Here is a 24,312-nt window from a genome sequence, read left to right on the forward strand (position 1 = left end):
CAATGAATAGGCTAAAGTGATTTACCTGCCATGAAAACCACTGCTGCTACTTCTGCTGCTCCAACAGCACATCCAAGTACCAAACCCACCCCAGTCATGAAAGGAGCCAACGAAGCAGCGGAGGGAGGAGAGAAAGAAGGGGAGGACAGAGTAAACCCTCCACCACTGTCAGCAGTATTCTGACCTGAGGGAGGGGTTGGAAGGTTGCGTTCAAATGGCACCCTATTCACTATATTGTGCACTAATTTTGAACAGAGCCCTATGGCAATAGGGTGCCATTTGAGACACAGGCAAAGACCGGCAAAACCCACCCACACACCCAGCCCTGACCGGATGCCCTCCCTCACAAAAGCACAGTCTGACAACATACCGAACCCCTTTCTTTCTTCAGTATTTTTGTTCTTCCTTCTTGCCAGTCATCAGAGTCCATTCTGTATCCAAAAGGAAAGTCAAAGTGCAAGATCATGGGCTAGGGTCATTACATACGATACAAGAATTCAGACCCCTTCCTTCTTCCACATTTTGTTACATTACAACCTTATTTTAAAATGGAAAATATGTCCTCATAACTCCACACACAATACCCCATAATGACAAAGCGAACATGGGATTAGAGAAATATTTGCTAATTTGTTTAAAAAAAAATATTCAGACCCCTTTGCTATTAGACTCGAAATTGAGCTCAGGTGCATCCCATTTCCATTGATCATCCTTGAGATGTTGCCACAACTTAATTGGAGTCCATCTGTGGTAAATCAAATTAATTGGACATGATTTTGGATGACACACACCTGTCTATATAAGGTCCCACAGTTGACACTGGAATTGTCCATGGAGCTCCAAGACAGGATTGTGTTGAGGCAAAGATCTGGGGAAGGGTACCAAAACATGTCTGCAGCATTGAAGGACCCCAGAACACAGTGTTCTCCATCATTCTTAAATGGGAGACGTTTGGAAGCACCAAGACTCTTCCTAGAGCTGGCCGCCCGGCCAAACTGAGCAATCGGGGGAGAAGGGACTTGGTCAGGAAGGTGACCAAGAACCTGATGGTCACTCTGACAGAGCTCCAGAGACAGGAGAACCTTCCAGAAGGACAACCATATCTGCAGCACTCCACAAATTAGGCCTTCATGGTAGAGTGACCAGACGGAAGCCACTCCTCAGTAAAAGGCACACGATAGCCTGCTTGGAGTTTGCCAACAGGCACCTAAAGGACTCTCAGACCATGAGAAACAAGGTTCTCTGGTCTGATGAAACCAATATTAAACTATTTGGCCTGAATGCCAATTGTCATGTCTGGAGAAAACCTGGCAACGTCCCTGTGGTGAAGTATGGTGGTGGCAGCATCATACTGTGGGGATGTTTTACAGGGGCAAGGACTGGTAGACCAGTCAGGATCAAGGTAAAGATGAACGGAGCAAAGTACAGAGAGATCCTTGATGAAAACTTGCTCTAGAATGCTCAGTACCTCAGACTGGGGTGAAGGTTCACCTTCCAACAGGACAACAACCCTAAGCACACAGCCAAGACAATGCAGGAATGGCTTCACCACAAGTCTCTGAATGTCCTTGAACCCAATCGAACATCTCTGGAGAAACCCTAAAATAGCTGTGCAGCAACGCTCCCCATCTAACCTGACCAGAGTTTGAGAGGATCTGCAGAGAAGAATGGGAGAAACTCCCCATATACAGGTGTGTCAAGCTTGTAGCATCATACCCAAGATGACTCAAGGCTGTAGTACTGAGTAAACGGTCTGAATTCTTGTGTAAATGTGATTTATTGAAATTTAAAACGTTTTTTTTTTTAATACATTTGCAAACATTTCTAAAAACCTGTTTTTGCTTTGTTATTTGGGGTATTGTGTGTAGATTGGTGAGGGGGGAAAATTATGTAATCCATTTTAGAATAAAGCTTTACTACAGCACTGACCAACAATTCTGCCTTCATCCGAAAAGGCACCCTGTATAGTACACTACTTTTGACCAGGGCCCATTGGGGGGAATAGGGTGCCATTTGGGACTTAGTCTTAATAACGATTAAATAAGAAGGGGAAACAACACAATCCTCCCTGTGTCCTGCTTTCTCTCTGTATCGTGTCAGGATGTCACCAACCTTCCTAGTAGTTACTGGAGGGGTGGGTATGGATTACGATCATGCCCATGAAAAAAGCAGCTGTGCTAATTGTGCTCTATTTAATCATAGTAGCCAGAACTTCCAGACAGTGACACAGACCAGCCCAGACGCAGTCTCAGACTTGTTTTTATAAGATAACACGTCGCCGATGTTGATAATGCCTTGAATTTCCCGGCGGCATCACCCTTGTGTGGCCATTAAACATTTTTACAAATCCATGCCTTTTGCGGCCAGTGGCCGTTGTGCCCTTGGCTGAATATAATAATTATAAGTCTCTTCTCCCGGCTGCATGCTCAGAAGCAGCTCTTGGCAATATGTGCCATGTAAAAAAGATAACGTTTAAGTTCCTTGCTCAGAACATACGAAAGCTGGTGGTTCAATTTTCCCAGTTCTTCAATATTCCCAATTAAAAGGTTTAAGGTTGTAGTTATTATAGGAATTATGACGCGTCGACTATTTCTCTCTATACCATTTGTATTTCATATACCTTTGACTATTGGATGTTCTAATAGGCACTTTATTATTGCCAGCCTAATCTCGGGAGTTGATAGGCTTGAAGTCATAAACAGCGCTGTGAAGCACGCATTGCTAAGAGCTGCTGGCAAATGCAGTAAAGTTTGAATGAATGCTTACGAGCCTGCTGCCGCCTACCACCGCTCAGTCAGACTGCTCTATCAAATCATTGACTTAATTAAAATATAATAAACACAGAAATACGAGCCGTTGGACACTGATATGGTCAAATCCGGAAACTATCATTTCGAAAAACAAAACGTTTATTCTTTCAGTGAAATCTAAGTCTAAATATTGCTGTTACATTGCACAACCTTCAATGTTATGTCATAATTATGTAAAAATCTGGAAAAGTTGTTTGCAACGAGCCAGTCGGCCCAAACTTGTGCATATACCCTGACTCTATGTGCAATGAATGCAAGAGAACTGACACAATTTCCCCTAGTTAATATTGCCTGCTAACACAAATTTATTCGAACTAAATATCCAGGTTTAAAAAAATATACTTCTGTGCATTGATTTTAAGAAAGGTATTGATGTTTATGGTTAGGTCATTTGTGCAACGATTGTCCTTTTTTCGCGAATGCGCTTTTGATAAATTAACAGGCACCACATTGATTATATGCAACGCAGGACAAGATAGTTAACCTAGTAATATAATCAACCATGTGTAGTTAACTAGTGATTATGTGAAGCTTGATTGTTTTTATAAGATAAGTTTAATGCTAGCTAGCAACTTACCTTGGCTCCCTGCTGCACTCTCATAACAGGTGGTCAGCCTGCCACACAGTTTCCTCGTGGAATGCAATGTAATCGGCCATAATCGGCGTCCAAAAATGCAGATTACCGGTCGACCTCTTGTATGTATGTATGTATGTAGCATAATGTATTTACAATTTTATTCACGTTTTCAAGTACTGGTGACAAATAACGCATTCCGATTACTGCATAGGGACCACTGTAGAATGATCACACCTGTTTGTTGGTACGTGTGAAAAGGTTAATTGCTTTATTTTGTGTTGCTACAGCTTTTAAGCCACATTATTTTTTTAAACATTAAATGCACTATGCATTATCAAAACTGAAATTGGAAATTGTGATAATTTTTTAAATAATCAAACCGAAACTGAACTGACCTCAAAAAGCATTAATCACTCAACACTACTGGCAAGTCCCTCCAACAGAAGCGTCCAAGGAGTTGACCTCTTTCAGAACACCCACTGGCCTACCAATTTTTGGATATGCCCCTTGGGCTTTATTACGCTGCCGCGACCTTCCAGCAGCTCATGGACAGTGTTCTGAGGGGTACAGAGGCGCACGCAGCAGCGTAAATAATGACATCATTATCTACAGTTCCACATGGGAGGAGAACCTCCACTATCTGACAGACATCTTCTGACGAATCCACAAGGCTGGACTTGTGGTTAACGCATGGAAGTGGCATCTAGCCAAGGCCAAGGTGCAATACCTTGCTTACGTGCTGGGCTCATCAAGCCTCAACTGAACAAGGTGGAGACGGGGCTGTCTAGCCCACCCCTGACTACCAAGAAGAAGTTGAGGTCTTTTCTGGGCTTGGTGGGGTGGTCCCGGCGGTTCATCCCCAACTTCTCAGGCCGAGCTGCTGTGCTCACCAGGAAGTCCACAGAAGAGGAAACGGTTCCCTGAGTGCGATGCCGCCTTTGAGGATCTAAAGCAGCGTTTGTGCCAGGAGCCAGAGCTGCAGACAGATGCCTCTGCGGTTGATCTAGGAGCTGTGCTACTGCAGGGAGAAGAGGATGACAGAAGACCTGTGCAATACATCAGCCAAAAGTTGTTTCCAAGAGAGACGAGAAGGTATTCAATATGGAAAAGGAATGTTTGACCACAAAATGGGCAGTCGATACCCTCAAGTACTACTTCCTAGTACGGGTGTAACGGTTCACCAGACCCACGGTTTTGGGGTCGCAGTTTGGTTCGGTTTCAGTACAGCGGGAAAATGAAAAATCCACAGTTACTGAAATTAATTTGTGTTCATTTAAGAAAATACAATGTGTTGGTATTCCTGATTCGATATTCAGTTCAAGTCGGAAGTTTACATACACTTGGAGTCATTAAAACTTGTTTTTCAACCACTCCACAAATGTATTGTTAACAAACTATAGTTTTGGCATCTACTTTGTGAATGACAAGTCATTTTTCAAACAATTGTTTGCAGACAGATTATTTCACTGTATCACAATTCCAGTGGGTCAGAAGTTTACATACACTAAACTGACTGTGCCTTTAAACAGCTTGGAAAATTCCAGAAAATGATGTCAAGGCTTTAGAAGCTTCTGATATGTTAATTGACATAATTTGGAAAATTGGAAATGTACCTGTGAATGTATTTCAAGGCCTACCTTCAAACCCAGTGCCTCTTTTTCCTTGACATCATGGGAAAATCAAAAGAAATCAGCCAAGACCTCGGAAAAAAAGTTGTAGACCTTGGGAGCAATTTCCAAACGCTTGAAGGTACCATGTTCATCTGTACAAACAATAGTATGCAAGTATAAACACCATGGGACCATGCAGCCATGATACCGCTCAGGATGGAGACGCATTCTGTCTCCTAGAGATTTACATACTTTGGTGCAAAAAGTGCAAATCAATCCCAAAACAACAGCAAAGGACCTTGTGAAGATGCTGGAAGAAACAGGTTCAAAACTATTTATATCTACAGTAAAACGAGTCCTATATCGACATAACCTGAGAGGCCGCTCAGCAAGGAAGAAACCACTGCTCCAAAACTGCCATAAAATAGCCAGACTACAGTTTGCAAATGCACATGGGGACCAACATTTTGGAGAAATGTCCTCTGGTCTGATAAAACAAAAATAGAACTGTTTGGTCATAATGACCATCGTTATGTTTGGAATAAAAAGGGGGAGGTTTGCAAGCCGAAGAACACCGTCCCAACCGTGAAGCACGGGGTTGGCAGCCTCACGTTGTGGGGGTGCTTTGTTGCAGGAGGGACTGGTGCACTTCACAAAATAGATGGCATCATGAGCAAGGAAAAGTATGTGGATATATTGAAGCAATATCTCAAGACATCAGTCAGGAAGTTAAAGTTTGGTCGCAAATGGATCTTCCAAATGGACAACAAAGTCAAGGTGTTGGAGTGGCCATTACAAAGCCCTGACCTCAATCCTATAGAACATTTGTGGGCAGAACTGAAAAAGTGTGTGCGAGCAAAGAGGCCTACAAACCTGACTCAGTTACACCAGATCTGTCAGGAGGAATGGGCAAAAATTCACCCAATATATTGTGGGAAGCTTAAAAACGTCTTATGGCTGCAGGGGCAGTATTGAGAAGCTTGGATGAAAAGGTGCCCAGAGTAAACTGCCGGCTCCTCAGTCCCAGGTGCTAATATATGCATATTATTATTAGTATTGGATAGAAAACACTTTGAAATGTCTAAATCTGTTTGAATGATTGTGAATATAACAGAACTCATATGGCAGGCAAAAACATGAGAAAAAATCCAACCAGGAAGTGGGAAATCTGAGGTTGGTCGATTTTCAAAGCTTGGCCTACCAAATACACATTGAGATATGGATGAGGTTGCACTTCCTATGGCTTCCACTAGATGTCAACCATCTTTTGAAACTTGAATGAGGATTCTACTATGAAGGAGGGGCTCATGAGAACTCTGAGTCAGTTGCCTGGCAGAGAGCCCTGGTCTCATGACGCGCGCTCCCGACAGAGTTACCTCGCGTTCCAGTGCTTTTTCTGAAGACAAAGGAATTCTCCGGTTGGAGCATTATTGATGTTTTATGTTAAAAACATCATAACGACTGATACCATACATCGTTTGACATGTTTCTAAAGGACTGTAACGGAACTTTTAGAATTTTTGTCTTAATGAAGTGCCTGCGCCTCATGAAGATGGATTACTGGGCTGAACACGTTAACAACAAGTGGCTATTTGGACATAAATGATGGAACTTTACGGAACAAATCAGTCATTTATTGTCGAAACTGGGATTCCTGGGAGTGCCTTCTGATGAAGATCATCAAAGGTAAGTGAATATTTATGGTGTTGTTTCCAAAATGGCGGATATTCCTCTGGCTGTTTTGGGCTCTGAGATTATGCTTTTTCCGTAAAGTTTTTTTGAAATCTGACACAGTGGTTGAATTAAGGAGAAGTCTATCTTTAATTCTGTGAATAACACTAGTATATTTTATCAATGTTTATTATAAGTATTTCTGCAAAATCACAGGATGTTTTGGAATCAAAACATTACTGCACGTAACGCGCCAATGTAAACTGAGATTTTTGGATCTAAATATGCACATTATCGAACAAAACATACATGTATTGTGTAACATGATGTCCTATGAGTGTCATCTGATGAAGATCATCAAAGGCTAGTGATTTATTTTATCTATATTTCTGCTTTTTGTGACTTGGCGGTGATCTAACAATCATATGTTGTGCTTTAGCTGTAAAGCATTTTTGAAATCGGACACGATGGGTAGATTAACAAGATGTTTATCTTTCATTTGCTGTATTGGACTTGTTAATGTGTGAAAGTTATATATTTCTATAAAATATTTTTGAATTTTGCGCGCTGAATTTTCAGCGGAATGTTGTCGAGGGGTTCCACTAGCGGAACGCCTGCGCTAGAAAGGTTCAACAATTTAAAGGCAATGCTACCAAATACTAATTGAGTGTATGTAAACTTCTGACCCACTGGGAATGTGATGAGAGAAATACAAGCTGACATAAATCATTTTCTCTACTATTATTCTGACATTTCACATTCTTAAAATAAAGTGGTGAAGGAATTTTTATTAGGGTTAAATGTCAGGAATTGTGAAAAACTGAGTTGAAATGTATTTGGCTAAGGTGTATGTAAATGTCATGCTCTGACCATAGTCACGCTCTGTTTGGGTCAGAGCGTGACTAGTCAATCTATTTCTATGTTGGTGGGTTGTATGGTTCCCAATTAGAGGCAGCTGGTAGCCTAGTGGTTAGAGCGTTGGACTAGTAACCGGAAGGTTGCAAGTTCAAATCCCCGAGCTGACAAGGTACAAATCTGCCGTTCTGCCACTGTTCCTAGTCATTGAAAATAAGAATTTGTTCTTAACTGACTTGCCTAGTTAAATAAATTGTAAAAATTCCTAAAAATGATGAAGTCCTTTCTGCTTTGTGGGATATTGTGTTTATGCTTGTTGCACCACTGATGTTTGGTTTGAAGTTTTCAATGTAATAAAGATGTGGAACTCTACACACGCTGCGCCTTGGTCCGTCCATTAAAACAACCGTGACAGTAAACTTCCGACTTCAACTGTATGAGTCATATAACGCCTGATGAGAGCACTATCAGGAATACTAACACTGTGTTTTTTTAATTAAAAGACACAATTACTCATCAACAACAATACTAAAATAAAGTGCAATATGCGTGTGAAATCAATATGTAAACATGTCTCGACATTGTATAATCCTTTGCTATAATGTTTCTTACAAGGAGAAAAACATGCAAACTGTAGCACATACTTCTCATGTCCCACTCTGGGGTAATGTGATGGGCTGTCACTGTTTAGTAGCTCTCTGTAGCCCCGGAGGTCCATCCACCTGTAGTCAGCGTGACACAGGGTTGGCCAATTCATTGACAACTTTGGCTTTAGCTTGCTTAGTTTAAAGCGAGTACCACCTGTTTTCTGAAATGGGTGCGAGAGGGCGAAGTTCGTACCGTTGCTCGAGCACTTTCACGAGGTGCTGAAACTCCCTATGCTTCTCAACCACCGAGAATGGGCTCATGTATAAACATAGTCTATCGCTCTTGTAATTTCTTTGCCCCGGTCTGAATCAGCTGCGATAGGCTGCTTGAATGCAGAAGGGAGACGAAGTTGTGCTGTTGTTTTTATGTGTTTCTTGCTCCGGTGGTACTGGGGTGATGTCGGCGTAAATGTGTCAACATGTTTGAGGTATTGGCAGCTGAATAGGCTATTCTGGTTGAGCAGTGGCGACATACTTTCTCTGTCTGTCGACTTTGTAATCTACCAGGAAGTAAAATATTCCCAGACTGCAGATTTATCAATCCCAGCACTCGCCATCGTACAGAACTAGTTGCCGGCTGCGCCTCACAAAGGTACAGTTTGAAATACAACAATTAAGATTTAAATTTTGATTACAACGTTCGAATAGGCTGTAGTTTTAACGGAATAGCCTGAAATGTATTTTCTTAGCTCCGATTTACTCGAGCCATACAATGCAGTGTAGGCATAGGCTGAAGGCCTAGTGTTTTTTGTATTTATTTTTCTGTATTCATTGGAGTTCACAGTGCGCACCGAATCAAGGTCCCTGTACCGAATGGTTCGGTACAAATACATATACTGTTACACCTCTACCTCATAGGGAAGGAGTTCATGCTGGAGATGGATCACCGGGCCTTGCAATGGCTCCATCAGATGAGAGACACATACTGTATTAGAGGATTACCAGGTGGTACCTTTCCTTACAGCCCTTCAAGTTCACTGTCCTCAGCCTGGTAAAGAGAACATCCTGGCAGACTTCCTGTCACGTCATCAGGATGAATACGTTTTGCACCGACTTCGCACTGCGAACATCGACGATGGCTGTCAACCTTCTATATCTGATACCATCTTAATATCGCCCAACCCTAATGTCCATATCACAACACCTTGATGCCTAAACTTCTCTCGTTCCCCCAAAGACGCAATTTGTGACACATCCAACAGGTACCTTCACATCATTATGCATTCCTGGAGAGAGATAAACAATAAAACATGGGAACATCTGGACATTAGTGCAGCAGAATACATAATCAACCATTCACCTAAATAGGTCATAACTCAGCAGTCATATTGCGCATCCCTCCCTGCCCCTATGTTACTGTATATAAGCCAAAGGACATGCTGCCTGTCATCTATTACTTTGCGGTGAGTGTCTGCATCCCAAATGGCACCCTATTCGTTATATATAGTGGGACCCAGGCCCCCTTTGGGCTCTGGTCAAAGGGAATAGGGTGCCATTTGGGATGCAGAATATGAGTCAGGGGCCTCCTGAGTGTCGCAGCGTCACTACAGACTTGGGTTCGATCCCACGCAGTGTCACAACTGGCCGCGACCGGGGTCCCATAGGGCGGTGCACAATTGGCCCAGCTTCGTACGGGTTAGGGGAGGGTTTGACCAGGGGGGCTTTACTTGGCTCATTGTGCTCTAGCAACTCCTTGTGTCGGACCGGGCGCCTGCAGGCTGACTCTGGTAGTCAGTTGAACAGTGTTTCCTCCAACACATTGGTGCAACTGGCTTGCAACCTTCCGGCCAGACTTGCAGCGCGTTGAGCATCAAAAATCTATTTTAGCGCCTAGCCACACAGGCGCTCGCTGAGGCACGCGAGCAGTGTGGGTGCAATGACTGAATAACATGTATGTGTACATTTATTTTGCATCACGAGCGGTGTGGTTAGCATGTAAGGCTTGCTCCTGATAGGCATGCCTCATTTCCTAGAGACCTAGCCTACAGTAGTCTTTCAAATTCTTAATAAGGGTAGCTCTACAGATGATGCAATCTCTATTGCACTCCACACTGCCCTTTCCCACCTGGACAAAAGGAACACCTATGTGAGAATGCTATTCATTGACTACAGCTCAGCGTTCAACACCATAGTACCCTCAAAGCTCATCACTGAGCTAAAGAACCTGGGACTTAACACCTCCCTCTGCAACTGGATCCTGGACTTCCTGAGGGCCACCCCCAGGTGGTGAGGGCAGGTAGCAACACATCTGCCACGCTGATCCTCAACACTGGAGCTCCCCAGGGGTGCATGCTCAGTCCCCTCCTGTACTCCCTGTTCACCCACGACTGCATGGCCAGGCATGACTCCAACACCATCATTAAGTTTGCAGACGACACAACGGTGGTAGGCCTGATCACCGACAACGACGAGACAGCCTATAGGGAGGAGGTCAGAGACCTGGCCGGGTGGTGCCAGAATAACAACCTATCCCTCAACGTAACCAAGACTAAGGAGATGATTATGGACTACAGGAAAAAGAGCACAGAGCACGCCCCGATTCTCATCGACGAGGCTGTAGTGGAGCAGGATGAGAGCTTCAAGTTCCTTGGTGTCCACATCAACAACAAAATAGAATTGTCCAAACACACCAAGACAGTCGTGAAGAGGGCACGACAAAGCCTATTCCCCCTCAGGAAACTAAAAAGATTTGGCATGGGTCCTGAGATCCTCAAAAGGTTCTACACCTGAAACATCGAGAGCATCCTGGCCGGTTGCATCACTGCCTGGTACGGCAATTGCTCGGCCTCCAAACCCAAGGCACTTCAGAGGGTAGTGGGTACGGCCCAGTACATCACTGGGGCAAAGCTGCCTGCCATCCAGGACCTCTACACCAGGCGGTGTCAGAGGAAGGCCCTAAAAATTGTCAAAGACCCCAGTCACCCCAGTCATAGACTGTTCTCTCTACTACCGCATGGCAAGCGGTACCGGAGTGCCAAGTCTAGGACAAAAAGGCTTCTCAACAGTTTTTACCCCCAAGCCATAAGACTCCTGAACAGGTAACCAAATGGTTACCCGGACTATTTGCATTGTGTGCCCCCCCCACCCCTCTTTTACGCTGCTGCTACTCTCTGTTTATCATATATGCATAATATATAGATGTTTTAATGCCTTTTATTTAACTAAGCAAGTCAGTTAAGAACACATTCTTATTTTCAATGACTGCCTAGGAACTGTGGGTTAACTGCCTTGTTCAGGGGCAGAACGACAGATTTTCATCTTGTCAGCTCAGGGCTCCAATCTTGCAACCGCACAGTTAACTAGTCCAACGCTCTAACCATTGCACTCCATGAGTAGCCGGCCTGTTACGTGAATGCAGTAGAAGCCAAGGTAAATTGCTAGCTAGCATTAAACTTATCTTATAAAAAACAATCAATCATAATCACTAGTTATAACTAGTAATCCAGTTTAGCAGGCAATATTAACCAGGTGAAATTGTGTCATTTCTCGTGCGTTCATTGCATGCAGAGTCAGGGTATATGCAACAGTTTGGGCTGCCTGGCTCATTGCAAACTAATTTGCCAGAATTTTACGTAATTATGACATACATTGAAGGTTGTGCAATGTAACAAGAATATTTAGACTTAGGGATGCCACCCGTTAGATAAAATACCGAACGGTTCCGTATTTCACTGAAATAATAAACGTTTTCAAAATGATAGTTTCCGGATTTGATCATATTAATGACCAAAGGCTCGTATTCCTGTGTGTTATTATGTTATAATTAAGTCTGATTTGATAGAGCAGTCTGACTGAGCAGCAGCAGGCCCATCATCATTCATTCAAACAGCACTTTCGTGCGTTATGCCAGCAGCTCTTCGCAAGCACAGCGCTGTTTATGACTTCAAGCCTATCAGCCTAATGGCTGGTGTAACCAATGTGAAATGGCTAGCTAGTTAGCTGGGTGTGCGCTAATACTGTTTCAAACGTCACTCGCTTTTAGATTTGGAGTAGTTATTCCCCTTGCGCTGCAAGGGGCGCGGCTTTTGTGGAGCGATGGGTAACGATGCTTCGAGTGTGGCTGTTGTCGATGTGTTCCTGGTTCGAGCCCAGGTAGGGGCGAGGAGGGGGACGGAAGCTATACTGTTACACTGGCAATCCTATAGTGCCCATAAGAACATCCAATAGTCAAAGGTATATGAAATACAAATGGTATAGAGAGAAATAGTCCTATAAATACTATATTAACTACAACCTAAAACCACTTACCTTGGAATATTGAAGTCTCATGTTAAAAGGAACCACCAACTTTCATATGTTCTCATGTTCTGAGCAAGGAACTTAAACGTTAGCTATTTTACATGGCACACATTTTTACATGGCACACATTACTTTCTCCAACACTTTGTTTTTGCATTATTTAAACCAAATTGAACATGTTTAATTATTTATTTGAGACTAAATTGATTTTATTGATGTTTTATATTAAGTTAAAATAAGTGTTATTAATTCAGTATTGTTGTAATTGTCATTATTACAAATACAAATTAAATAAAAATTGGCCAATTTAATCGGTATCGGCTTTTTTGGTCCTCCAATAATCGGTATCGGCGTTGAAAAATCCTAATCGGTCGACCTCTACTGTATACAGCCTTGCTACTGTTATTTTCAAATGTCTTTTTACTGTTTTTTTTTTTCTTTACTTACCCACACACACACACCTTTTTTCGCACTATTGGTTAGAGCCTGTAAGTAAGCATTTCACTGTAAGGTCTACTACACCTGTTGTATTCAGCGCACGTGACAAATAAACTTTGATTTGACTTAGACAAATATTCCACTTCTCCTCCTGAAATATGGAAACCCACAGAAATTCATAACCTGGCTTTAGGTTACTCAACAGCTCAGCAGGAAATGTTGTCTCAATCAGCAAGTACAGTCGCTTAGGCCTAGTACTTTATTCCAATAACAAAAGCTGCCCTACTTCCTTACTGTGCAATTACAATGCAATTACTACAGTACTAGCTATGTAACAGAAGTCAGCACAGTGTTACTACTACACACAGGTATAGAGCTGGGTGCATTTCAGTTGGCAGTGTTAAAACCAAGAAGTTGAGATGAGCCAAGGGTGAAGCACTCTTAGAGTCTCTGTGATCCAGTTGGAAATATACTGGAAGGGGACACCATATCAATACTGGAGACTGACCAGAATCCACAGGAATCGGACTGGGCTTTAGCTTCCGAGCCATATGGTGAAGACAGGAAAGGTGATCTGAGCAGCCGCAGTCAGACCACAGCCCTGCCAGCATCCCCTGGTTTGGCCTAGTCTCCACCCCCTGCAGCAGACCACAAACCACATGGTGATGGCTGGGCCTGGGGATTTGTCCACCCACTATTTGATTGTACATGTGCAAGAAGATCAGCATCAGTAGCCCTTGGCCCTTAAGACCTCAGACCACATACACTCACCCTGTCTGTCACCTGACTAAAATATGATGTAACAACAATGCTATTACAGTGTTATTACACAGGTATGAGAGCTAAAGTGTTACCTATAATCCCGATACTGTACAAACAATCACTTTTTTGTTTGGTCTAAATACTACTACTATTTACGGGCGGCAGGTAGCCTAATGGTTAGTGCGTTGGATTTGTAACAGAATCGCGAGATGACAGATACAAATCTGTCGTTCTGCCCCTGAACAAGGCAGTTAACCCACTGTTCCTATGCCGTAATTGAAAATAAGAATCTGTTCTTAACTGACTTGCCTAGTTAAATAAAGGTAAAATAAAAAAATAAAAAGATACATTTAAAAAAAAATATGGTGCAAGTACTGATGTGTTTACATTTCAAACACCTGTCACCCAGAGCGGCTACAGGTGACATCATCCTAGCTACAGTACTTACTACGCCAGAGACAAAACCAATAAACATTTGGCATAATCTAGCAATGATACAAAGGAGCAAAATACAGAAATGGTGATTGCAATCTGTAGAATCTGAATCATTAGTCATTTTATTATCAACGTCGCGTGCTAAAACTTGAAGTTGCTTAGTTAAGAGCGAGCCGAGCTAGCTCGCTAGCTTCACTATTACGTCAATAAAGAAAATATCTAGCTACCATAACATGTATAGTTTCTGATGTTGATGTCCTTATTCAAAACTATGCAAAGCCCCCAAAATATGAAGAGGTTAGTTTGTAAATATTTACCCAGTTGCCTCGCGCTGTCAGTGACAAGCTCCGTGTCAAAACACTTGGCTCGAGCTCAAGAAGGGGGTCTGTTTTCCTTCGCAACCATGCATATTGGAAAGTACAGCTATTATTCCCATATATTTTGTTAATTTGCTAAGGAGATGTGAGCGGATTTAGAAAACAACTTAATTTATTAACCAACTTGCCATGAGGACAGAACAGCTGGCAAGTTAGTTTCCCACGCAACATGGAACAGTTTATCGTCAAACGCAATATTACTCACTCAAGCTTCGTTGCATTAGTGCAAATTTCCTCTCACAGTTTGCTCTTCGCCAGATCACTTCGGGGTAGAAACTCCTTTGCAGTCAGCCTTACTAACTAGATATTTCAATTCTAGACGGAGACATTTCTGGCTTTTTCAATATCTCAAACTCATCCTTTTACTTTCTCTGCCTGGGACACGAGAATTTCACAAAGAAACGCCCAGTCCCAAACTCATTCAATTAATCTCTTCTTTGATTGGCTGGTATTCCCATTTTGGGTATTGCCAGTTGTTGATCTGCACATTTCCATAGGTCCTCTCTTGTAACATTATTTGAAAAAGAGAAGAACAGAATTCAAATGTATAGACTATGGCAATAATAGATCATTTGGATATTCACCATGTTTACATTAAGGTATAGTAAAAACGATTTATAAAGGCTTTATAAATATAAACAATATTCAGACAGTACCAGTCAAAAGTTTACACACCTACTCATTCAATGGTTTATCTTTATTTTTACTCTTTTCTACACTGTAGAATAATAGTGTAGTGAAGACATCTAAACTATGAAATAACACATGTGGAATCATGTAGTAACACAATTTTTTTTTAAACAAATCTAAATATATTTTAGATTCTTCAAAGTAGCCAGCCACCCTTTGCCTTGATGATAGCTTTGCACACTCTTGGCATTCTTTCAACCAGCTTCATGAGGTAATCACCTGGAATGCATTTCAATTAACAGGTGTGCTTTGTTAAGTTCATTTGTGGAATTTCTTTCCTTCTTAATGCGTTTGAGCCAATCAGTTGTGTTGTGATATAAGGTAGGGGTGGTATACAGAAGATAGCCCTATTTGGTACAAGACCAAGTCCATATTTATGGCAAGAACAGCTCAAATAAGCAGAGAATCGACAGTCCATCATTACTTTAAGACATGCAGGTCAGTCAATGCGGAAAATGTCAAGAAATGCAGTCGCAAAACCATCAAGCGCTATGATGAAATTGGTTCTCATAAGGACCGCCACAGGTAAGGAAGACCCAGATTTACCTCTGCTGCAGAGGATAAGTTGATTAGAGTTGCCAGCCTCAAAAATTGCAGCCCAAATAAATGCTTCACAGAGTTCAAGTAACAGACGCATCTCAACATCAACTGTTCAGAGGAGACTGTGTGAATCAGCTCTTCATTGTCGAATTGCTGTAAAGAAACCACTAATAAGAAGAAGAGACTTGCTTGGGCCAAAAAACATGAGCAATGGACATTAGACCGGTGGAAATCTGTCCTTTGGTCAGATTTTTGGTTCCAACTGCCGTGTCTTTGTGAAACGCAGAGTAAGTGATCTGGTGATCTCCGCATGTGTGTTTCCCACTGTGAAGCATGGATGAAGAGGTGCGATGGTTTCGGGGTGCTTTGCTGGTGACACTGTCTGTGATTTATTTAGAATTCAAGGCACACTTAACCAGTTTGGCAGGCACACTTAAACAGCATTCTGCAGAGATACGCCATCCCATCTGGTTTGCGCTTAGTGGAACTATCATTTGTTTTTCAACAGGACAATGACCCAACACACCTCCAGTTGGTGTAAGGGCTATTTGACCAAGAAGGAGAGTGATGGAGTGCTGCATCAGATTGCCTGGCCTCAACTATCACCCGACCTCAACACAATTGAGATTTCTTGGGAAATGTTGAATTGAAAGGAAAAGTGAAGGAAAAGCAGCCAACAAGTGCTCTGCATATGTGGGAACTCCTTCAAGGCTGTTGGGAAAGCATTCCAGGTGAAGCTGGTTGAGGGAATTCCAAGAGTGTGCAAAGCTGTCAATGCAAAGGGTGGCTACTTTGAAGAATCGAAAATCGAAAATATATGTAGAAAATAGTAAAAATAAAGAAAACCCTGGAATGAGTAGGTGTGTCCAAACTTTTGACTAGTACTGTAAATTCAACCTTTTGGCAGGTATCTCGCTCCATAGACTTGCTTCCATTCAGCCAGAAGAGCATTGGTGAGGTCGGGCACTGATGTTGGGCGGTTAGGCCTTGTTCGCAGTCTGCGTTCCAATTCATCCCAAAGGTGTTAGATGGGGTTGAGGACAGGGCTCTATGCAGGCCAGTCAAGTTCTTCGACACCAATCTCAAAAAAACATTTCTGTATGAACCTCGCTTTGTGCTCGAGGGAATTGTAATGCTGAAACAGGAAAGGGCCTTCTCCAAACTGTTGCCACAAAGTTGGAAGAGCAGAATCGTCTAGAATTTCATTGTATGCTGTAGTGTTAAGATTTCCCTTCACTTGAACTATTGGGCCTAGCCCAAACCTTAAAAAATAGCCCCAGACCAATATTCGTCCTCCCCCAAACTTTACAGTATGCACCATGCATTAGGGCAGGTAGCATTCTCCTGGCAATCGCCAGATGGTGAAGCGTGATTCATCACTCCAGAGAACGCGTTTCCACGGCTCCAGAGTCCAATGGCGTTGAGCTTTACACCACTCAAGCCGGCTCTTGGCATTGCGCATGGTGATCTTAGGCTTGTGTGTGGCCGACATTGCTTTCAGAGGCAGTTTGGAAATCGATAGCGAGTTTTGCAACCGAGTGTTGACTGGTGCAGCTCTAACAGAGCAGAAATTTGATGAACTGACTTGTTGGAAAGGTGGCATCCTATGACGGTGCCACATTGAAAGTCAATGAGCTCTTCAGTACGGGCCATTCTACTGCCAATGTTTGTCTATGGCGATTGCATTGCTCTGTGCTCGATTTCATACACCTGTCAACAACTAAATAAATAGCCAAATCCACTAATTTGAAGGGGTTTCCACAAACTTATGGCCATTTAATGTATATTTAAGCAATAAGGCACGAAATAAATGCTTTGTCATACCCATGGTATGCAGTCTGTTATACCACGGCTGTCAGCCAATCAGGATTCAGGACTCGAACCACGCAGTTTAAAATGTACATATAAACTCAGCAAAAAAAAAAAAAGTAAATTTTTCAGGACCCGGTCTTTCAAAGATAATTCGTAAAAATCCAAATATCTTGACAGATCTTTATTGTAAAGGATTTTTACACTGTTTCCCATGCTTGTTCAATGAACCATAAACAATTAATGAACATGCAACTGTGGAACAGTCGTTAAGACACTAACAGCTTACAGACAGTAGGCAATTAAGGTCACAGTTATGAAAACTCTGGGCCTTTCTAATGACTTTGAAAAACACCAAAAGAAAGATACCCAGGGTCCCTGCTCATCTGCGTGAATGTGCCTTGGGCGGCATGAGGACTGCAGATGTGGCCAGGCCAATAAATTGCAATGTCCGTACTGTGAGACGCCTCAGACGGTGCTACAGGGAGACAGGACGGACAGCTGATCGTCCTTGCAGGGGCAGACCACGTGTAACACCTGCACAGGATCGGTACATCCGAACATCATACCTGCGGAACAGGTACAGAATGGCAACAACTGCCCGAGTTACACAAGGAACGCACAATCCCGCCATCAGTGCTCAGACTGTCCGCAATAGGCTGAGAGAGGGCTGAGGGCTTGTAGGCCTGTTGTAAGGCAGGTCCTCACCAGACATCACCTCACAAACCCACCATCGCTGGACCAGAAAGGACTGGCAAAAAGTGCTTTTCCCTGACGAGTCACGGTTTTGTCTCACCTGGGGTGATGGTCGGATTCGGGTTTATCGACGAAGGAATGAGCATTACACCGAGGCCTGTACTCTGGAGCGGGATCGATTTGGAGGTTCCATCATGGTCTGGGGTGGTGTGTCACAGCATCATCGGACTGAGCTTGTTGTCGTTGCAGGCAATCTCAACGCTCTGCGTTACAGGGAAGACATCCTCCTCCCTCATGTGGTACCCTTCCTGCAGGCTCATCCTGACATGACTCTCCAGCATGACAATGCCACAAGCCATACTGCTCGTTCTGTGCGTGATTTCCTGCAAGACAGGAATGTCAGTGTTCAATCAATGGGATTGAGCGTGTCTGGGACTTGTTGGATCTGAGGGTGAGGGCTAGGGCCATTCCCCCCCCCCAGAAATGTCCTAGAACTTACAGGTGCCTTGGAAGAGTGGGGTAACATGGGGCGGCAGGCAGCCTAGTGGTTTGATCGTTGGACTTGTAACCGAAAGGTTGCAAGATTGAATCCCTGAGCTTGAGCTGACAAGGTAAAAATCTGTCGTTCTGTCCCTGATCAAGGCAGTTAACCCACTGTTCCTAGGCCGTCATTGAAAATAAGGATTTGTTCTTAACTGACTTGCCTAGTTAAAAGTTAAAAATAAAAAACATTTCACAGCAAGAACTAGCAAATCTGGTGCAGACCATGAGGAGGAGATGCACTGCAGTACTTAATGCTGCTGGTGGCCACACCAGATACTGACTGTTACTTTTGATTTTGACCCCCCTTTGTTCAGGGACACATTATTCCATTTGTTTGTCACATGTCTGTGGAACTTGTTCAGTTTATGGCTCAGTTGTCGAGTATTGTTATGTTCATACAAATATTTACGTTAAGTTTGAAAATAAACTCATTTGACAGTGAGACGACATTTCTTTTTTTGCTGAGTTCATACACTACTGTTTAAAAGTTAGGGGTCACTTAGGAATGTCCATGTTTTTGAAAGAAGCAATTTTTTTTGGTCCATTAAAATAACATCAAATTGATCAGAAATACAGTGTAAACGTTGTAAATGACTATTGTAGCTGGAAACGGCAGATTTTTTTAATGGAATATCTACATAGGCGTACAGAGAACCATTATCAGAAACCATCACTCCTGTGTTCCAATGGCATGTTGTGTTAAGTAATCCAAATCATTTTAAAAGGCTAATTGATCATTCGAAAACCCTTTTGCAATTAAGTTAGTACAGGTGAAAACTGTTGTGCTGATTAAAGAAGCAATAAAACTGGCCTTCTTTAGACTAGTTGAGTATCGGTAGCATCAACATTTGTGGGTTCGATTACAGGCCCAAAATGGCCAGAAACAAAGAATTTTCTTCTGAAACTCGTGAGTATTCTTGTTTTGAGAAATGAAGGCAATTCCATGCGAGAAATTGCCAAGAAACTAAAGATATTGTACAACTCTGTACTACTCCCTTCACAGAACAGCGAAAACTGCCGCTAACCAGAATAGAAAGAGTGGTAGGCCCCGGTGCACAACTGAGAAAGAGGACAAGTACATTAGAATGTCTAGTTTGAGAAACAGGCTCCTAACAAGTCCTCAACTGGTAGCTTCGTTAAATAGTTCCCGTAAAACACCCGTCAACAGTGAAGAAAAATATATTAAACATAGTGGCTGTTTATTGTTCGGCAGTATTATGAGTTGGGGGTAGAAGCTTTAAGGAGCCCTTTGGTTCTAGAGAGAGAACAGTCTGGAGGTGACTGGAGTTGACCATTTTTGGGCCTTCCTCTGACACTTCCTAGCATATAGGTGTTACGCACACCTCTAGGAAGAGGGAACGCAACTCCCTGTGGTGCGAAAGAGGTATGGGACTGTAGGTGCAAGTAAGGATGACAAAAGGCAGAGAATTTACCGTTTACTAGGAATTTATTCCATCACATGGTAATTTTGGGGAAAGGGGGCTGGACGGAACCAAAGCAAAGAAAGTAAATATCAAAGCCCCCTCTCCTACCTTACCTGCCTACCCATTACTTACCTAACTTAACACCACCTGGTGCCCTAAACAAAATACAGGGGGTGGTCCGCCCACGTCTTACCTAGTGTGAATAGACAGTGAATATACTACGGGTATGTATGCCCGTGGGCCTCTTGCCTAAGCGCTCCCTAGGTGCCTTCCCCTTCCCCCTGGGTACAAATGAAACACAATACAAACTACTTCACAACAAAAGCTGAGAAACTCAGGACATTAAAGAAGCTATATCTGACAAAGCAACAAACTAACACAGAACATACCAAAGCTGCTCCCAACAACAACTAACATAGTACATACCAAAACTGCATGTCTCACTCTCAGCAACAACCAACATAACCCTCAGCCATCAGCCTCCTCTTTCTACTGAGCAACAGAACTCTGGCTTATATAGCTTCAGAAGGAGTTGGTAATTGAAGACAGCTGCGTCCTGACGAGGGGACGGGGTCAGCTCTCCAATCATCAATGGGGCTGACCAAGCTGCTCGGGGAGAATTTCAGGAAGCCATTTCCTGAAATGCATACATTAAAATACACAAACCACAACACAGAAACTGGGGAACGTAACACGCCCACCAAAAAACATGCAAAGTTTGCAATACCAGTTTGCAATAACAAAAACCAATGCATCCCCAGTTATTAAAACCGTGATAGAGCGTCGGCAATCACATTTGCCGTGCCCTTCACATAGGCTATCTGTACATTATATCCTTGTACAATCAGAGCCCACCTCATAAGTCAGCGGTTCTGATTGTACATTTGCTTCAGAAACACTAAAGGATTATGGTCCGTGAAGACCAGTATAGGCAAGGCACTGGAGCACACATATACCTCAAAGAACTGTAAGGCTAGCAATAAAGCCAGCGTCTCTTGTTCAATTGTGTAGTACCTTGACTGACACGAGTTGAACTTGCGGGAGAAGAAACTGACGGGCCGAACCACTCCCTCTTCATCTTCCTGTAAGAGAACCGCACCCACCCCCACTATACTAGCATCTACCTCCAACTTAAAAGGTTTGTCGAAGTTGGGGGCGGCAAGCACTGGGGCACTACCCTCCCTCCAGGCAGAGTCTCCCTCCAGTCCGGAGATGCCGGAGTCTCCCTCCAGTCCGGAGCTGCCGGAGTCTCCCTCCAGTCCCGAGCTGCCGGAGTCTGCCTCCAGTCCGGAGATGCCGGAGTCTCCCTCCAGTCCGGAGCTGCCGGAGTCTCCCTCCAGTCCGGAGCTGCCGGAGTCTCCCTCCAGTCCGGAGCTGCCTGAGTCTCCCTCCTGTCCGGAGCTGCCGGAGTCTCCCTCTTGTCCGGAGCTGCCGGAGTTGCCCTCCTGTCCGGGGCCCGCTGCGAGGGTCCCCAGTCCGGGGTCGGCGGCGAGGGTCCCCGCTCCAACTGCATTGTCTTCTTCATTGTCTATGAAGAAACCTGGAAATATCACATTTGCATAAGTATTCAGACCCTTACTCAGTACTTTATTGAAGCACGGTTGGCAGCAATTACAGCCTCGAGTCTTCTTGGTTATGACACGACAAGCTTGGCACACCTGTATTTGGGGAGTTTCTCCAATTCTTCTCTGCAGATCCTCTCAAGTTCTGTCAGGTTGGATGAGGAGCATCACTGCACAGCAATTTTCAGGTCTTTCCAGAGATATTCGATTGGGTTCAAGTCCTGGCTGTGGCTGGGCCACTCAAGTACTTTCAGAGACTTGTCTTGAAGCCATTCCTGCATTTTCTTGGGTGTGTGCTTGGGGTCGTTGTCCTGTTGGAAGGTGAACCTTCGCCCCAGTCTCAGATCCTGAGCACTCTGGAGCAATTTTTCCTCAAGGATCTCTCTGTACTTTGCTCTGTTCATCCAATGTGCAACATGTTTTCATGAAAATATTCTCAAATCTGCCTAAAACAATATGTGCATTTTCCCACCAGAGATGTGCTTCCATCAAACTGACTTTGTGCAGATAAAAGCTGTGCATGATGACATAGTGCACATAAAAATAACTTTGACATTAAATTCCCATGTACCAAATGAAAAATACAAGTTAAATGGGTTTTCATCGCATTTTCAACTACTGATGGTTTGTCACAAAAACTGACAAACTGTCAAGCGTGACTCCAAGTTTACTTCAATATGATGGTTATTATACCAATATTTGCACAAAAATGTGTTTCCACCACTATTTGTCGCATAATTGATTTTACAGACACAAAAGATGTCGAACAAACAAATTGTAAATTGGCATTTATAAAATTGTACCGGCATTTCATGTTTCCATTAGCCCGGTCGTGACTTTTTTCACACATTAGGTAATTAATTTGCATGAAATGGTTGGATGGAAATGTGGTTAGTTTTGGCCAGGTTTTCACCCACAACCAAAACTGGAATTAGAGTGGACTTGCTTCTTCCAGTCATCTTCTTCAACATAGACCAACAATCCCCCGACTCAGTACCCCTGCCTATTGTAGAGCAAAACTGTCTCCATGTATTTCTCTTGACAGAATTAATGACCCTATGCTCTAAAGCTCTCTTCCTTTGGAAATCAAATAAATTCTCAGGAGTCATATTCCTACATAGAACTCTGTAAGCCCTATTTCTTTCTTGAATAGCCTACCCTCCCTTTCTCACCCACTGGCACATACTGTACATGTTAGTCATTTAGAAGACACTATTATCCAGAATGACTTACATGAGCAATTAGGATTAAGTTCCTTGCTCAAGGGCACATCGACATATTTTTCACATTTTTCACCGGCTCGGAGATTCTAACCAGTGACCTTTTGGATACTGGCTCAACGCTCTTTACGATTAGGCTACCTGCCGCCCCACAGCACTCAAAATCAGAGAGGTCACAGATGCCCGCCAGGTCACCTTTGATACAAGTCAGTATTTGACGTCCATCCATGTCTGAGATGTCGGGAGATGACATGGAAACTAGCCACCAGAGATAACAGTGAGCGCTGTTACCTTCAACTAAGTTTCAATTTTGCTAAGGCTATAAGAATTGGTCGTCTCGTGCGTTCGGAACAGAGAGTAAAAGGAACAGGTTTCTGGCGCGGAAGAATAGATTCAAGGCATAATGTACAGACAAAGGTATGGTAGGATGTGAATACAGTGGAGGTAAACCTAGGCATTGAGTGACGATGAGAGAGGTTTTGTCTCTAGAGACATCATTTAGACCAGGTGAGGTCACAGCATGTGTGGGAGGTGAAACAATAGGGCTAGCTAAGGCATATTGAGCAGGGCTGGAGTTTCTACAGTCAAATAGGACAATAATCATTAACCCAAACTGCAATGGACAAGACATATTGACATTAGGGAGAGGCATGCGTAACCGAGTGATCATAGGGACCAGTTGGAGGCTAGGCGAGCTGGAGACACGGCTATTCAGACAGCTAGCGGGCCGGGGATAACAAGCTATCAGAAGGACCTTAGGGGGGACGTTGCGACGGAAGAAGTCTGTTGTAGCCCCCTCGGACGGTTATGTTGGCAGACCAGTCGTGTTGGATTGGCAGGGCTCCGTGTAGGCAGTAAAAGGGTCCAGGCCAATTGGAAAACTATGTATTGTAGCCCAAGGAGTGGCTGATGGACCTCTTCAGCTTGCCGGGGGTGGGCCTAGCACGAGGATAGTTCCAGGCTCACTGGTGCTTGCTTCGGGACAGAGACGTTAGCCAGGGGGTAGCCACTCGGATAGCAGCTAGCTATCCGATGATCCAGGTGAAAAGGTTGCGCTTGCTGTAGGAAACCGGAGATGTGGAGAAAGAGCAGTCCGGTATGCTCTGGGTTGAAACACGCTGTGCAGACTGGCAGAGTTTGACCAAGCTAAGGTTAGCTGATGACCACTAGCCATGGCTAACTGACCATTAGCTAGTAGCTAGTTAGCTGGCAAACTTCTGTTGGGGGTTTCGTTTCTAGAGTATAGAAAATAGCAGATTCATACCACATTGGGTGAGGCGGGTTGCAGAAGAGTATGTTGAAACTGAGGTTAAAATAAATATATATATATATATATACTAAATATATACGAAGGGGAAAAAAAGGTATATACACGGGACACGACAAGACGAAGACAAAGGCATCTGA

General features: G+C 43.4%; 1 protein-coding gene across 2 annotated transcripts in view; it reads right to left on the minus strand.

Moving 5' to 3' along the window:
• LOC139367250 (MAGUK p55 subfamily member 7-like) overlaps window positions 1-14,785 on the minus strand; it is a 253,226-nt gene extending 238,441 nt beyond the window's left edge. Inside the window, exon 1 of one of the 2 annotated variants that reach the window (XM_071105496.1) lies at window positions 14,627-14,785. The gene's annotated coding sequence lies outside the window, so the exon portion shown is untranslated. The remainder of the gene's footprint in view (window positions 1-14,626) is intronic. The other variant, XM_071105497.1, reaches the window with a different exon arrangement.
• Window positions 14,786-24,312: the final 9,527 nt, after the last annotated feature.

The sequence above is a fragment of the Oncorhynchus clarkii genome, chromosome 15 (genome assembly GCF_045791955.1).
Source record: "Oncorhynchus clarkii lewisi isolate Uvic-CL-2024 chromosome 15, UVic_Ocla_1.0, whole genome shotgun sequence".
Taxonomy (NCBI): domain Eukaryota; kingdom Metazoa; phylum Chordata; class Actinopteri; order Salmoniformes; family Salmonidae; genus Oncorhynchus; species Oncorhynchus clarkii.